This window comes from Amblyomma americanum, chromosome 1 (assembly GCF_052857255.1).
Source record: "Amblyomma americanum isolate KBUSLIRL-KWMA chromosome 1, ASM5285725v1, whole genome shotgun sequence".
Taxonomy (NCBI): domain Eukaryota; kingdom Metazoa; phylum Arthropoda; class Arachnida; order Ixodida; family Ixodidae; genus Amblyomma; species Amblyomma americanum.
The window spans coordinates 227,905,375-227,919,337 of record NC_135497.1 but is presented as its reverse complement, the minus strand read 5'-3'; the positions used below and the strand labels follow the sequence as shown (position 1 = coordinate 227,919,337).

Sequence of the window (13,963 nt, the reverse complement as noted above, 5' to 3'; positions counted from 1 at the left end):
ATAATTGCTGACTTGTCCCCTTACTGCTGTTCAGATATTTGCTTGTCAATTTTCTAGTTCGCTCTCTCCGTTTCGTGTCAACATTCCTTATGCACATGTACCTGAAAACTTTCCTAGCCCACCGCTTTTCCCCATTTTTCTCAACCGCTCCTCAAATGCTATCTTACTGCTAGCTTCTCTGGTCTTGAACGACGCCCATCCCATATCACCCTGTATTCCCAGATTTCGTGTATTGCCATGTGCTCCCAAAGCTAGCCTCCCTACGCCGCGTTGTTTGATTTCGAAACTTGCTTGAACATCTGGTCTCAAGCACAGGACCGCATTGCCAAAAGTGAGGCCAGGAACCATCACCCCCTTCCAGATGCCTCTTACTATTTCATACCTATTTTAATTCCACAGAGCTCTATGTTTCATGAGAGCTGCATTCCTACTAGCTTTATTCATTACATATTTTTCATGCTCTGTCTGATACTCAGCGCCGTTATTTATCCACACCCTAAAATCCGTGTACTCATCCACCACTTCTAGTGTGAACTCCTGTATTCTGTGCTCACCGCCCTCATCATTAAAATCATGACTGCAGATTTTTCCTTACTAAACTTGAAACCTAATCTATCTCCCTCTGCACCAAAAATGTTTATCAACTTCTGAAAATCTTCCTTGTTGTCAGCCATTAGCACTACATCATCCGTATGCATTAGTCCCGGTAATGACTTTAATCCATTCTCCTTGCTTGAAAAAAGAAGAGTTGAACCCTAGTCCGCTCCTTTCTAGTTTTATCTCTAACCCTTGCAGGTACAACATGAACAACAAAGGAGACAGAGGACATCCTTGCCTAAGCCCCCACTGTACCTCTATAGGTCCCCGATACATTTTTTTCAAATTTTATAAGCACACTGTTTATTCTACGTTCGACGTTCATTCTACTTGATCGCCATTCATTCGGGGCTTTGCCATCCACTACTATTTTGTTCACTACCTCTACTAATGTTTCCTTGGATTTTGGTCCAAGCTTCTTTATTAATATAATCGGAATACCATCTGGTCCTGTCGACGAGCCACTAAGAACCTTCTCTTGTCGTAACGCGAGCGCATGGTTGAGCTCTCTGGAGGGCCACTGCGTCCGACACGGCCGCGCATCGAAGCGAAGTGGCAGATGACGCGAAGCGCCACTACCAGGTCAGACCAGGTCCAAAGTCTCCTGCGCCACTCGGCTGCGATGAGTGGCCGTGTCGGACGCAGTGGCCCTGCAGAGAGTGCAGTCACGCACTCGCGTGTTCAGGGTGGACGACCCTGTAGCTCGCTTCGACTGGCGAATGCCTCGGGGACTGCAGAACCACCGTGCCTGATCATATTTATGACCACTGCAACACGTTGTAATGAATTCACATTACTAATTTGTCTGTAGTCTGCGCAAATCAGGATGAAAGTTCGAAACGGATGAGCGCACATATGCCTACTCGACCAACCCACAAATTACGCGAAATGAAAGCGCATTTTCATAAGGTCAATTAATTACGACGAGGCACAGGCACTACACAAGTGCGAGCACACAAACCACGCAAGCACACAAGCGTCTTTTCACAACGAATGTGCCCACCCCACACGTCCAGAGCATCCAGAGGCCGATCAAACAAGCGATGCTAAATGCACGCAGGACCGCGATCCACAAATCACAAATGACGCCAAGCCAATCCATAATCCATGAGTGAAAAATAACACTGGACCGGAAAATAACGTTTTCGTTATTACGACAGGTCGGAATAACGATTTGGCTTGGCTTTCCTGTGGTCGAAATAACGCCGACCAAAGCGGCGCAGGTTTGATTCCGGCCGCGACGGTCGAATTTCGATGTAAGCGAAATGCTAGTGGCCCCGTGTACTGTGCGATGGCAGGGCACGATAAAGGACCGCAGGTGGTCAGAATTATCCGTTGCCCTTCACTACGGCGCCGCTCACAGAGTGAGTCGCTTCGAGACGTTAAACCCCATTAAACCAAACCATTGTTCACTATCTGGTCAGGTGACGCATCAGTGGCACCTTGGTCCCTCTTGTCTGGAGCGCTTCCGCGCGGTCTCACCACGTATAGCAGACGAGAGCATTTCATATCTGCCGAACTAAATGCCCGCCTTTCGCGGAAGTCTAAGCCGCGCTATGCTCGGAGGCGATGTTCTCTGGCACTGGTGTAGAGCGGGCACCGAGGCACCCTGTTTACGATCACGAGACGCTGGCTCTCAAGAACGTGCTGCTCTCACGCGTGGATACACCAGCAACCAGTATCTAGAAGCCGGAGGCTCACGCCCACAGCTTCTAATGCAGTATACCCGACCGGAGACGCTGGCTACTAGATAGGCCTGTCCCACGCTGTGGAAAGAACCGGTCTAGGGACGCTACGCGCACCGAGCAATAGAACGCTACCAGAGACGCAGAACTCTACATCACGCTAAAACTTTGGGGCGCCTTATGGTTAATGATGCAAGTTAGGGTGTTGTAGATCGCTAGGCAATGAGACAACTACTGAAGCAAGAAGAAAAAATGATTTTATTTTGAAACAAATCAGTGCTTGGACATGTGTCCTAACACGACGTACACCTTGTCAGCAAAACGCCGTGTTCTAGAAGCTCTCAAACTGCCTCTCTGGCCTTCTTCGAGGATCGCTCCTTGGTCTTCGTGTCATCATGGACCTGGTAATAAATAGAGCTCTTTGTACCGATATGCATTTCCAACTTCTTCTCCATGATCTCTCTGATCTGTTTGTTGCTGTCCCTACTGCGACAGTCCGCCGTCCACACAGATACCTTGTCAGCCTTTTCCCGGACCTGAACCACAGCTCCACACACGTCGGCGCCGCGTTCGTCAAAGCCCTCGCCGATCAAGCACATCAGAATTTCGAGCCAGCAGTTGTCCGTCGCCGCCTCGACTTTGCCCAGCTTGACGAACCAACGGCCACCTCGCCTGTTACGGCTATCTTCCCACATGGGCTTGATGCCGTACTTGAACATGGAGTAGTCACATCCTTGAGCTATTTCGCTGGGACGCTTCATGTGGTTGTACACAGCCCAGAAGTCTTCGACCGTGTCAAACGAGGCGATTTCCAGAAGGTTTTCTTGCCAAGTGCGGTTCCTGTCGTTGGTGTGGTACCAGAAGCTCCACCGATGTTCCAGGGGATGCTTCAACCGTTCTTCGGGCGATGTAACTGTTTCAGCCTGTTTGGTTTGCGGGTCCCTCGCGCAATGCTCATTTTCGCCTGACATCGTGAACTGTACAGGAATGTTGACAGCCGACTGAAAGAACGCACCACCGCCTCCTCTATATATAGCCTTTCGTGAGGATATCCCAGCAAGCATTGCAACCACGCGGTGCAGCTTGGGAAAGAAGCTCGTTCCACGGCAGGCGTCCATACAATAGACAAACGAGCGTCCCAACGCTCGGACACGGAGACACCTCCAATGCAAGCACTGCACTTTCCCCTGCGTCAATGTTCCTGACACACATGCAAGGCGCCAAATGCGTTATCTTAAATCGCAGTACAGCGCTTAGTTTCAACAAAATGAGAATTTGAGGAAAGGAAATGGCGCAGTATCTGTCTCACATATCGGCTGACACCTATATCGGCTGACACCTGAACCGCGCCGTAAGGGAAGGGATAAATGAAGGACTGAGAGAATAAAGGAAGAAAGAGGTGCCGTAGTGGAGGGCTACGGAATAATTTCGACCTCCTGGGGATATTTAGCGTGCACTGACAGCGCACAGCACACGGGCGCCTTAGCGTTTAGCCTCCATCGAAACGCGGCCGCCCCGGAAAGTTGATTTTTAGGAAATAGTAACTGTCTCACACCTCGGTGGACACCTCAACCACGCTTTGATGGAAGGGGTGAAAGAGAGAAAGAACAAAGAGAGAAACAGTAGTAGTAGTGGAGGGCTCTGAAATAATTTCGACCACCTGGGGACCTCCGCAACCCACTCACATTGCACAGCCATGGGCTCATGTTGCGTTTCGCCTCCATCGAACCGCTGCCGCCGCGGCCAGGATTGAACCCGGGTCCTGCGATCTCATTAGCTGAGCGTCTTGAGTACAACTACACGCATATACGTGAAGGGGTATCTGAGTTTCACACATCCATAGGATTCTGACCGGAGCACGCGGTGATTGCGACGCGCGTCTGTTCTTTCCGATTTTTCCTCTCTCCTATATATTCTCTCTGCACGCGGCAGTAGGTGTGGCCAGTATTGTTTTTACAGCGAAACTGTATGCCTCTACCGTCCAAAAAAATTTTCTTGTCGTCGTCAGCAAAAAACGCCAGGCTAAAGAAAAACCACAAAACAAGCATCAAAACCACATGATTAATGATAAGGCGCGTGTGAACAATGGAAACACCGTCCGGCCCGTTTACAGCTGCCCCGAAAGGGGTTGACTTGATTCGAAGCCCTCATGTGATGTGCAAACCGTATAATATATGATAACGGCGGCGGCATAACTGGCTAAAAATAATAAAAAAGTGAAAAAAAAAGATTAAAAAAATTGGAGGACGCTTAAGCTTCGTCTTTAAGAGCGGTGCGTGAAAGCGTGTTGCAGCGTTTCCAAGGAGTCCACTGAACGCTATCGTCCGTCCGTTCGGCGCGACGCCTTGCCCATTGGACAATTTAAGAAAACGAAACATATGTTGGCGAAAACCCAAACCTCGCCCTAAGGCAAGGAAAATGAAATGAAAATTGGTTTTAAGGAAATGAAATGACGCCTGACTCGCATATCTCGCTGGACACCCAGACCGGGCCGTAAGGGAAGGAATATTTCCGAAGCGCGGTGCCACCAAGTACGCGTTCCGGTAAACATTCGTTTGCAGCTGCTTCGAAAGGAGTTGATGTCGGTCGAAGCCCTCGAGTGGAGTGCAAATCGCATAATGTATACGATAACGGCGCCTGCAAACAATGCGAAGCACGTTCCTTTTCCCGTGTGTGTTTCGCGATAAAGACAATGGTTGCGTATTCGTGTTGTTGTCGTAAACAAAAAACAGCAGGCTAAACATGTAACGCAAACAGTGTACCTCCTTTGAAATCAGGCATACATGTAGCACACAGCTCAAGTACATCTCACTTTTCTTTGGTTTCACTATTTGTAGGGCCACGTGTGTGAATATTCAAGTGGCATCGCAATGGGTAATTGGGTGTCGTTTGACCGCTTCGCTGTCCAACCACCTTCACACCCTGGATAGGAACCACAATTGTTAAAGCGTTGCATTACTACGCCAGCCAGCGAGCCATTTCTGCTCGTCGCGCCTTATGCCGTGTAGGCAGCCGTATGCCGCATGCGGTGGCCGACGAACGACCCTGAGCCGCCGTTGCCTAGCAACGCCGCAGCCGCGCTCCAACAGATGGCGCCGCCGTCGACGCCGCCGCCTCTCGCTCCACCAGATGTGCTCCGCTCGGGTAAAGAGAGGAGGCGTCACCTCGCGGAGGATATATATATATATATATATATATATATATATATATATATATATATATATATATATATATATATGCTTCGCCTCACTGTATTGTAGTCGTTATGGAGAGCGCGAAAGAGACGCAACGACAGAACGAAGCGAGGAAGAGACAACGCGCTCAATAGACGCCAAAAGAACGCGCCGCACGACTCGACAAGCGTCGTAACGAAGCTGCAGCTAGAAAAAGTGCCACGTTCCGGAGTGACTCTTCAACTGCGGAAGAGACCGGTATGAGTTCTCGAGAGCGTCGGAATAAGACGCTGCGTAGACGACGTGCCGAGGAAACGAAGCTTTCGCAATTCAACTAGAATTAACCAGAGCTACACCACAGCCATTTTTGTTGTTTTTAACGCAGCAGCGTTCAGGAGCTCGTGTCGCAGGAAAGCCGCTGTCGGCGTTGGCCATGAGCAAAAAATTAATGTGGATTAGCTCAGCTATTCCAGGATATACAAAGCGAAAGATATCGGCGTTCGCTGTGTTTATTGGCGTTGGCGTTGACTATGTTCTAGACGGCGATGGCTTTGAGCAAAGGAAGGGCGCATAACTGGCTCCCTGGATATGTGGACGCCTCATTCGTGCTTTGATTCGTGGTGAGAGAGAGATGTGGAATGAATGAATTAGCGCTGACAGCGTTGTGGCTGACATGCGGCACTGCAGCAATACCTCGGCCGCAGCGTTCATTTGGTGATCAATATCTGGCGATGAACCATTAACTTAACAAAACACGTTGTGGGGCTAGTTGGTGAAGCATAGTTGCTCGAAGTTCTTTATAGCGCTACAAAAGAAAAACAAGGATACAGGAAGAAGTACACCGAACGGACACTATAGCGCCCGTCCTGTGTACTTCTTCCTGTGTCGTAGTTTTTCTGTAGCGCTATAAAGAACTTCGAGAAACCAACCATTAACTACTTGCGACCTCCCAGGGTGGCAGGGAGGGCGCGCTGCCTATTCAGTGTGCGGAACGCAATCAAAGCAGTCTTTTTACACCAACGCCATGTGCATGAAAGCGAGATTGAGGTCTCCACTGACCAACGGAGCCGGTTGTGCGCCTTTCGTGAAAATGAACAGCCTTTGCAAAGTTGTCAACGCAAATGAATTCTATGAACTCCATCGGCCCACTTGTTTTGTTTGGTTTTTGAGGAAACGAAATGACACAGTAACCGTCTCATTTATCACGGTGGACACCCGAATCGTGCCGTAAAGGAAGGGATAAAGGAAAGAGGGGAAGAAGAAAGAGAAAACTGAAAGTTGCATTTTGAGGAAAGGCGCGGCGCTGCGCAATGGCGGAACAAAGGGTGCCTCGATGCCCGCTCGCCTCGCCTCCGCTTTCAGGGTGAGGACACCCTTTGTAGCACCCCGCGCTGCCGTTTCCCCCTCGCAGCGGCATGTTAAGTCACACGCGCCGGGCGCGTATACTGCGCGCTATGCATGTGGCGTCGCTTTTGTGCGGTTGCGTGGCCACTGCAATGATGGGAATAAACTGGAAATTGACGCTGCATGGTGGTTTCGCTCGTTTCAGCAATGTTATGCCAGTTTTGAATGTTTTTTACATGATGCAGTCGTTGCGAATGCACGCCGATCGAAAAGTTATGACTGGCCGCTGCGTTCCCCACTCACTGGCTACACTGAAAAGGAGCCTGCGGTTATTGGCGCCTCCTTCGTAGTCATAATTTACAGTATCAGGGTCGCCGAATGCTGTTGGATTATGCTACATTTTCCGTTATAACGTAAAAACTGTTTACTAGATCCTAAGTTTCTCAGGTATGCCAGCAGCGCGGAGGATGATCAGCCGAACATAAATATTTTTTGCGTGGTCAACACCCGCTTGTACAACATTAACTGGGATGACTTTCTCTTATTACTCCGCCATATGCAATGGATTCCAAGCAGCAATAAGAAATTTCTTTTCCAAACGATCCGTCGCCGCACTCTTCTGGGGCGGACAACTGAGGACATGTCTGAAACAATACGTTCATATTTTCTCGTTTGCTAAAGGTTTGTTCCGCAAGAAAATTATGCACATGGTCGGAGTTTCCTTCCGAATAGTGTTGAACAGACGTTGATTGATTGTACGATGCGACACCTTGCTGATTATTCAGCAAGACATCTGTCGTTTTTGTTGGTTTTTCTTGGAAAGAATTAAAAATAAACGGTTCAGTGAAATTTGTAATTGAATAAGGCAACATAGCAACAACAAATTTCATTTGCTAAGTATACAAAAACGTTAGTTTTTCCTTCTGTTAAAAGCATGAAGGAAAAAAAATAAAAGCGACCGATTCACAAAGAAACCTGAAAAATTCAACTCTAGATTACGGCTTCATTTCAATGCCACTATTCACGCCAAACTCAACTAAGGGGAGTCGGAGCAACACAGGCCGCCCTTCTCGCTTCAGCGGAATTGTGTGCACCCGCCGCGGTGGCTCAGTGGTTAGGGCGCTCGACTACTGATCCGGAGTCCCCAGGTTCGAACCCGACCGCGGCGGCTGCGTTTTTATGGAGGAAAAACGCTAAGGCGCCCGTGTGCTGTGCGATGTCAGTGCACGTTAAAGATCCCCAGGTGGTCGAAATTATTCCGGAGCCCTCCACTGCGGCACCTCCTTCTTCCCTTCTTCTTTCACTCCCTCCCTTGTCCCTTTCCTTACGGCGCGGTTCAGGTGTCCAACGATATATGAGACAGATACTGCGCCATTTCCTTTCCCCCAAAACCAATTATTATTATTATTATTAGAATTGTGTGCTCCAGTTGCCAAAAGACGCTGGCTTGCCGCCTTACTCCATAAGTCGCTGGCCAAGGCAGTAGGCCCCTCGTTAGGTACTGGTCCGGGCTAGTTGTAGTAAGTGGTTTTATTAAAACAATAGCAAAAAGGAAGGAAAAGATTTCTGCTAGCCCGGCATCTGCCATCGATACGGAAGCACCTGAGCTGGGGCAGCGGAAATAAAGGATAGCAGACAGAATGGAGAAATGAAATGAAAGAGATGAAGGGACAGGAGGAGTGGATTTGACTCATGTTGAGCACAAAGACGCACCAAGAAAGAGAAAAAAAAGTAAGCTCTAGGACATTAGAGTCACTGATAATCTCAGAGTACCGCGAAGGTCCCACCTTGTGCTGGCAACAGTTGAAGCGTGCGTCTGGCGCGGCTACATGCGAGCAGAAAGTAGACGGGAATTTGAATGTAGCAACGACATTTGCATATGATGCTGCCTTAAGGGGTTGAACTTCTACTCATAAAACAGTAGACGTTGCTAAGTGTATGAGGTAAGCCTGTATTGGAGCGTTGCGCGGCAGTTTTCGTGAGGGCATTTCCAGCCCCGCCAGCAACGAGCTCTTTCGATTAACCCTGTACCCCACTATTATGTCATTTTGGTGCTGTTTGTCTCTAGGGCGTTCTTTCCTTCCTCAGTCGCCATAAAAATATACATATCGAGCAATTCCCGATGACAGCGTAGCTGCTGACGAACTCGCCACACACGCCCGCGCGCGCGCGCGCGCTCACACACACACACACACACACACACACACACACACACACACACACACACACACACACACACACACACACACACACACACACACACACACACACACACACACACACACACACACACACACACACACACACACACACACACACACACACACACACACACACACACACACACACACACACACACACACGCGCGCGCGCGCGCGCGCGCGCGCGCTCGCTCGCTCGCTCGCAAGATTTATTTTTAGACTTTCCAGTAGAAAATCCTGCAACTTGGGCGCTTAGTGAAGAAACGCCCAGGAAGAACACAGTGTATGTGATGTAGCCAAACCTAAAGAAAGAGTTACACGACGGCACTTTGTTCTTTCATTGTGCAGAAGCCGGAGACAATATTTAAACATATTCATTGCTACTCTCTTATCACAGACATACACAAAACCATCTACAAACATCCACATGGCATAAAATAAAAAAAACACGAATCATTTCACACCAGCACCTGCTGCACGCATTCCAATGCTTTTGGATCCACATTTTGGCTGCTGGGGCAATTTTCGTGAGAATTCCTCGTTTTTCTTGCGCAGTGCAAATCGCATGCAGCCTGCACAACAGGAACTCAAGCATGGTTTTTTCGGCGGCATGGTGGCATGCTGGCAGCTCACAAAATCATTGCTCGATTGATGCTGTCAGTTTTTCGACTTTCTCTATTTTAAGGGTTCCCATTAAAAGTGAGTTCTCATTTGACCTAAACTAACTCTCAGCTGTCTCAAGCAAAGCTACAGAGGCTTTGGAAGATATATACAGTGACACCTTGTTAGAAGAATACTCTTTCAGCTGCAGCAAATTTAAATGTCCATTGCTGTTTGCTCACTCTGTTTGGCTGCTGCACCCGAAAACGCAGCAAAAATTAGAAAACGCAGCAAAAAGTTAAAATTTTTGGTTGGAGTTGTGCAGTTTACTGTAAGTCTTCAAACGCAATTAGACAGGCAAAACTGTCAAAATGTTTAGTTTTCAATCTATCTGTGCAGACTTCGGGCTAGAAGCTATGCAGCTTGCCAAGAAGTACATCAAGACCACGCAAGGCATCTCGGTGTTCAAGACACACCTGGAATTCGCCAAGATATGCAAGGAAAACAAGGTTGTACCCCAGAGCCTACGACTACGATGCCTGGTCCCCACACCGGAAGGACGAAACATCATCAACAAGGCAGAACAGCACCTAGTGACGGCATGGATACATGAGTGCCGTAGCGTGATTAGGAAGAAAGAAATCGACGCCTTCTTCGCCCGCCGACAACTCCAGCACAAGATGCCCAACTTAGTGACGTCTTTTGAGGCATATGCCGAAGAAACCGCATCATCAGAAGCCGACAAACACCGTACCAAGCAGACAAAGAAGTTGTCGAAACTTCAACGCCGGCCCGAACAACCCCCACCGGACCATTCTGACCTGGTCGCCAACTTCTCCTCCAGGAAGCTCACAACCGCCGAAACGTTAATCCTAGCCAAGGGACACAAATTCAACCTCCAGGTGAACAGACCCTCTCTTCCAGCAATCGTATCTGCGCTTCAAGTCGGTATCCGGCAACTGGAACCTGGTGTACGAGAAGAGGTCTGGCTCAAAACAATAGGTGTACTTAAGTCAGTGCAAGCACACCGAAAAGAATCAAACCTAACACGGGATGAAAGGCAAGCCCTGCAAGACCTCAAGACAGACACCAACATATATAGTGATCCTCCCAGCGGACAAGGGCAACACAACAGTCGTTCTGGACAGACGGGACTACGAAGAGAAAATATCCACCTTACTCAGCAGTCAAGAATATGAAAAATTGAAGAAGGACCCCACAACCACTACTCAAGCAAGGCTGAACAAAACATTGAAAGATGTATTCCAAAAACACCCCACATTCCGAAACCTCTACCTTCAGTTAATGAGCACCAACGGATCGGCTCCAGCATTCTACGGCCTGCCCAAAGTCCACAAACCGGGGATCCCTTTACGCCCGATTGTCGACATCCGGTGTTCCCCTCTTCGCTCGTTGTCAGAATACCTTCACAAACTCATATCCCCAATCGCAGGAAAAACAGCGACCCATATCCGTCATTCCAGTCACTTCATCGAACTGGTGTCCCAAGCCACCCTTGAGGCCGACGAAGGCCTTGTCTCCTTCGACGTGGTGTCTCTTTTCACAAACATACCTGTGAAGCTTGCGGTGACCGCTAGCCGAGAAGCCCTACAACGCGACGACACACCCAGCGCACGAACCCCGCTGAGTGTAAACGATGTGTGCCGCCTCCTGGAGTTGTGCCTATCAAACACATACTTCTCGTCGAACGGGGAATTTTACCGACAAGTGAAAGGAACACCAATGGGAGCATCCATCTCTGTCGTCATGGCCAATTTAACCATGGAACACGTCGAACAACGAGCCCTCAACTCATTCCACCCGAAACCAAAGATTTTCCTCAGGTATGTCGACGACTGCTTCGCCGTCATTAAAAGATCTGAGACTCAAAATGTCCTTCGTCATTTAAACTCCGTAGAACCTGACATTCAGTTCACGCTAGAGGTGGAACAAGAAAACTCCCTGCCGTTTTTGGACGTCCTTGTGTCCCGAAACCACAATACCCTTCGATTCTCCGTATACCGCAAACCAACCCACTCAGGCCGGTATCTCCACTTCTCTTCGAACCACCCGACAGTCCATAAAGCATCAGTGGTGAAGACGCTGTTTAGAAGAGTTGAGACACACTGCAGCACAGAACTTGACAGAAAAAAAGAACAACGCACGATATTCAAAGAACTCGTCATGAACGGCTACCCAAAAGACTTTAATCAAAAAACCATTCGACGTCAAATACAGAACATTCGTCAAGAAATCAACGCACACAGACCAACGCCACCACAAAATACGTCGCTTTACCTTATGTCGGAGGTGTCAGCGAAACCATCGCCCGAATCCTGAAAAAATCGGGGCTCCAGGTTGCGCACAAGCCCACAAACACTGTTGCGCTTTGCCTATACCTGTTCCCAAAGACCGGCCGCCGAGAGAAAGAACCCAAGGCATTGTCTACCAAATTCCATGCGCCGACTGCTACGCAAGCTACATCCGCGAAACCAAAAATTTCAAAGAAAGAATTCGGCAACATAAGAACGACATCCGCAAATTCGCAAGAGAGCGTAATCCAGTAGCCGAACATTCCGAGGACTCCGACCATAGAATCAACTTTGAAGAAACCTGCATCCTCGGAACCGAAACAAATTACCTCAAGAGGCTCCTTCTGGAATCCTGGCATATCCAAACCAGCCCGAACAATATCAACCGCACAAAAGGAAACCTGCCCCCAGGGACTTCGATCTTCAACTCAACGAAAAAAAGTCGCGTCACCACCTCCCTGCAGTGCGCCAGCGTGACTAACAGCCTTAACCCCCCTCCCCCGCGCCTTTCGCGTCACAGCTGTCGTTCCTTTGACCCCCCCCCCCTCCTCCCCTCCAAGGGAAGCTGAAGCGGTTTTCAAATCGCATGAAACGCTGTGGTTGAGAAGAAAGGACTTTGAAAATCATGTGTGTAAATTTTTTCCCGATTCTGTCCGCAAACAGAGCTGCAATGGCTTCTTAAAAACCCGCCGCCGGCACGCCCTCGTCGCTTCCGGAAGCGCCGGGTGGGGGACAGCTAAAAAAAAAACGGCCGTGGCTTAGCTTGGTTAAGCCTGGTGATTGCGAAGCTTCTCGTTCTTTTTCCGTCTCGTAGCTCGCTGATGCTTCCTCTTTGCATTCTGCCGAGCTGCCTTGTTCGTAGGCACCATCGTAACATCTGGCTGTATGACTGCCTTGGCGAGAGGAGCGGAGCTGTTTTACACAGCTGGTGTGACGTCACACCGACCGTAGCGCCCCTGGTGAGAGGAGCGGGAGTTAGGCCGCAGTTGGTGGCTACCGCCTCGCCTCGCGACGGCGTGAGATGGCGCCCCGTTTTTACACAGCTGGTGTGACGTTACTCTAGGTCACGTGGTGTGGCGTCACGCAGCGAGGTCACGCTAAAGGTCAATGGTGCCTACCACCGCCTCGCCACGGAACGGGCTGAAGTGCGACCTAAAGTAGTATTGCTTCGCAATAAAAGGAGAACTGGCGGAGGTGACGCCATTCACGGAGAGTCGGCCGGCCGTCCGGCTGCGCTTGCTTCTCTGCGGCCCGCGCTTTGGTGAACCACAGATGAACGTAATCTTCTGCCAGTGCCGTTTACATTCTCTCGTTCGGGCGTTCCGTGTAATGCTTGAAGCCTGTATATAAAACAGTTTTGGCATGGTACTTCTTTCGAACAGCGCTCAGCACACAGCTTGGTAGAATCCGTCGGTTGTTCTCCCCCAGCCTCTTCCACGTCAACCAGACAATCTTGTGGTACGCAGCACGGCCGAAACTGCCTGCACAAAATATGTGCATCAACATTTCTATTTTCATTATATTACTTTCTTACCTGTTTGTAAACTCTTTGCCTTTTTCCAGCTGGTTCACATCCAAGCTGAGATAAGGCCACTTCCAGCACTCTCTTTAAGGAACACAGTCTTGAACTCTTTTGAGCTCGTTACGCACTGTGTACCTTTTTGCTTTTTCCTGAATGCTTGCACCTCATGGCAGCACAAGCAATTCTCTTAATCTTTCATCAGTGTGCAGCAAACGCAGCTGCACCTAACTGCACAAAAAAGCGATTATATAAGCCTAGTATGCTTGAGCAAAGCAAACATCTGTATTCATGAGCGCTTGGTCATGGCTGGCGATCAACAATGCCGCCAGAATTCATGCTAATTTGTCCTTGAGTCAGAAAGGCAAAGTTGTCGAGCCGCGGTAGTTATACGTTTATCATCCACAAGTAATTCTGCTGGTTATCTCGATATGCAACAGCAGCAACTATATCTCGCAGCACACTAGTTTTGATGAGCAGCACTGCGAGCTCCAAAACGCAGCCATAATTATTGTTCAAAAACGTGTTCAGC

General features: G+C 49.1%; 1 long non-coding RNA gene and 1 pseudogene across 1 annotated transcript in view; one reads left to right on the top strand and one right to left on the bottom strand.

Annotated features, from left to right (window-relative positions):
* LOC144095500 (uncharacterized) overlaps positions 1 to 12,058 on the top strand; it is a 20,854-nt gene extending 8,796 nt beyond the window's left edge. Inside the window, exon 3 of the long non-coding RNA XR_013306736.1 lies at positions 10,000 to 12,058. This is a non-coding gene — a long non-coding RNA (uncharacterized LOC144095500). The remainder of the gene's footprint in view (positions 1 to 9,999) is intronic.
* Positions 2,624 to 3,253, bottom strand: LOC144116420 (eukaryotic translation initiation factor 4E pseudogene; annotated as a pseudogene).
* Positions 12,059 to 13,963: the final 1,905 nt, after the last annotated feature.